A 3,717-nucleotide genomic window follows, 5' to 3' on the forward strand; every position below is an offset into this window, starting at 1 on the left:
CACAACAGCTCTTTTTAGGTGGAGCTACCATCTGTCCAGACTCTGCCTTGGGAAGACCTAACTGTAGGCAGGGTAACAGGAGGCTCAGTCCTTCCAAGATAGGATCCCTTGTGAGCGCCACCCAGCGGGAAGCCTGTTCTTGCCATGGAGAAGCTCCACTTGCCCTGGGGATTCTGCAGTGTGAGGAGGAGCAGCAGCACACTGGTTTTCTCCCCTTTCAGAGATACTTCACTTGGGGGAACCATTGCTCAAGCACATTAGGCAGACAGAAACCGTGGCTGCGTTGTAACCAGCCATGTAACCCGGCCTCATCCCATGCAGTGTTAGTGGTTGCCCCACCTCCTGCTCCCTTGTAGAATCATGTGATGCCTCTCCAAGGGGTGGCTTTGGTTTGGAGAAGTTAATTTCAGAGACTGGTAGGAAGGGAGCCAACTGGCAGCACAGTCCCTCCTCAGAGCTGTCCAGGCTGACGTCCCTGTGAACACTGCAGGTTTTTAGCATGGGGCAGCAGGATCTATCACTTGTATGGATTCCAGTGTATGAACTCTGCTGTATGTTCATATCAATCCATCTTCTCCATGAAGCTTTCCTGACCTCTGAAACCCACATCATTCTCAACATGACTGACTTCCTTCAACTTCTTAGACTTCGGTTGTTTATCTCACCTACCAACTCAAGCTCTTTAGTGTGGCTTTCTGGGGCACCCGAGTGGGAGATAATCCTGAGGTGGTGTGGGGCTTAGTAGGAAAGAGTGCCATGGTTGAGTGGCAATGTCTACCCTAGTTCTGAGACCAGAAACAAGGGCAGTGATATTCCCAAAACGTTTTCCAGCAGTGCCTTGCTTATGTTCTTATTTACCTTTCATTCCCAGTGGGAATATGAAACTCTACACCATGTCTTCTGCTTCTCCTAAATTTTCCCCCAGTGCCCCGCACAATGCTAGATACACTTATTTACCTAGTTTAAACAATTATCACAAACTTTCAGCAGTTCTGGAAGCACTGGGGCAGTCTGCAAGGCCATCTTATAAATTTGCTACAGTCTCTGTAATCACCTTGGAACCTCTTGAGTTGCATACCCTCCCTGTCTCTTACTCTCTCGGTCTTGCACCTCTCTGTGTCAGTAGGTGACTGGGGTGATCAAATGATACACTGGAGAACATCACCCTATGGTATATAATCAAGTGCTAAATTATGTGGCACAGACCGCAGGAATTCAGAGAGGATGAACATCAACATGTAGACACTCCTGGTTTGGAAAAAAAAAAAGACACTCCTGGTTTGTGAGGGGATTCTCTCATTCCACAAATATTTGTGAGCTACATACTTGGCAGTTGCTGGGAAATGATGGTGAGCAGAATTGGCAGGGTCTCTGTCCTTGTGGCATTTCCAGGCTCTTTCACTCACAGGTGTGTGTTCATAGTTATACAGTGTCCAAAGAACAGGTCTTGGATCCAGCTGGAAACACTTAAGGTCTGGGACTTTAGTGGCCATTTCCCAAAAGACCATCTACCACACAGTTGGAAATCACTGTTTTGATTTTTTCCCACCATAAATCAGTTTTTCCTATGCTAGAATTTCATATAAATGGAATCATATAGTTTGTGCTGTCTTGTGTGAAGCTTCTTTAACTCAGCATGATGCATTTGAGGTTTGTCCATATTATTGCATGCTGTAGGAGTTTGCTCCCTTGTATTGCTTAGTGGCATTCCATCACATCGATGTGCCATTTTGCTTCTCCATTCTGCTCTTCACAAACATCTGGGCGATTGCCATTGCCTCTGCCTGCTCCTGCAGGCTTTCTCCCGCAATAAAGAGAATGGTCACTGGAGTCAAACTGACAAAGTTTAGAGCTACTTGCTGAGTAACACTGAGCAAGTGGTTCGGCCTCTCTGATTCTCAGCTTGCTCCCTGCAGAAGTATTAGTGGTAATACCTTGGAGCAGAAAATGGCTCTAAGACCAGGATCTGGAACATAGCCAGTGCTTTATTTTTTATTTTATTTTATTTTATTTATTTTATTATTTATTTTTTTTATGATTGTTGCATTAGTTTCCTAAAGCTGCTATCACAAAGTATCACAAACTTGCCGGCTTAAAACAACAGAAATGTATTTTCTCACAGTTCTGAAGCCTGGAAGTCTAAAATCAAGATGCCAAGGAGAGCCATGCTCTCAGGCTCCAGAGAAGAATCTGTTCTATGCCCTGCTTTTAGCTCTGCCAGTAAACGCTGGAGCTCCTTGGCCTGAGAATGGCATCACTCGGATTTCTGCCTCCATCTTCACATGGCATTCTTCTCTGTATCTCATGTCTCTGTGCCTCTTCTTTTCTTAGAAGGACACCATTAATATTGGATTAAGTGCTCACCCTACTCCAGTATAAGCTCATTTTAACTAATTACATCTGCAACAACCCTATTTCCAAATAAAGTCACATTCTGAGGGTCCAGGAGGGACATGAATTTGAAGAGTGAAGGACTATCCAATCCACTGGAACTTTCTCCTCAACTAAGTTTAAAATCACTTGTCTGAAAGGTTGTGTCTTATACAATATTGGTCTGCATCCCTCACACACACTCAGTGGTCAATAAATATTTGATAAAGCAGAAATTGATAGAGATGATGGATTTGAACTGTACCTGAAGATAGATAAGAAGAAAAGATAGTATGGCAGGATATGGCATAGATTTTTAGCTTCACTCATACTGTATCTTTTGGGAAGCTTTGAAGTCAGAGACTAATACACTTCCACAAGAAATTAGCATTTTTATACAGCTAATCAGAGATCCATGTTGTTTCATCTAGATTTGATTAAAAATAAAGTTAGAAAAAGATTGGAAATGATTTTCATATTTTATCTCAGCTGTAGCTAACACATTTCTTTAATATTTGTTCTCAAATACGACAGTGTTATGACATTCTACTAGACCTGGCAAATTCTTCCTAGGAGTCCGAGACTACTGAACTATGCAAACACTTCCTCACAGAATCATTAACTTCACAGTTATTTAGCTAAGAAGGGGGAAAAATCAAGTTTATCCCTTCCTTTCTCCCTCCCTGATCATCTTGGTGGCTGCTCTTGGCAGGTGGCCCAAGACCAAGAGAGCCTAAGGCAGGAGGATGGTGGCCACAAAGATGAGGAAAAAGTCACAGATGTCATCAATTCTAGGCTCCAATTCATTATAAAAAGTGGAAAGTGCATGCTGAGGTACAAGCAGACCCTGAAAATGATCAGATTTGACAAAGCAAAACCAGCCATTCTAGCCAATAACCACCCAGCCTTGAGGAAGTGGTGTCCATCATGACAGTGGCAATAATATAGAATTGGGCACAGCTTGTGGAAAATACTACAGACTCTACACGCCGTCTGTCATTGATCCAGGTGACTCTGGCATCATTAGAAGTATGCCAGTACAGACTGGGGAAAAGTAAATCACACTGGCCAGAACTTGTTTTAAAAAAAAATCAAGTTTAAATTCTTTGTTTATACAAGCATAGATATTAATAAGGACCGTGTCTATTCTAATCTCCTTTGTATCTTCTACATTGTTTACATAACTTGCTTTCATGGCCTCCAATTCCATAGGAATAGTTTGTCAAGCACCAGAAATTACTATTAGCTATAAATTAGAAAATAATCTTTAGTGTTATTATTTACAATGGCCAAAGGATAGGAATATGAAGTCTGCCTGATTTCTTGTGATCTTCAAGCACTTTTTAA

At 42.3% G+C, this 3,717-nt stretch overlaps 1 pseudogene; it reads left to right on the forward strand.

Annotated features, from left to right (window-relative positions):
* Positions 1–3,116: 3,116 nt before the first annotated feature.
* On the forward strand, positions 3,117–3,428 carry LOC112931039 (large ribosomal subunit protein eL30 pseudogene; annotated as a pseudogene).
* The last annotated feature ends 289 nt before the right edge of the window (positions 3,429–3,717 follow it).

Source organism: Vulpes vulpes, chromosome 4 (genome assembly GCF_048418805.1).
Source record: "Vulpes vulpes isolate BD-2025 chromosome 4, VulVul3, whole genome shotgun sequence".
Lineage (NCBI taxonomy): Eukaryota > Metazoa > Chordata > Mammalia > Carnivora > Canidae > Vulpes > Vulpes vulpes.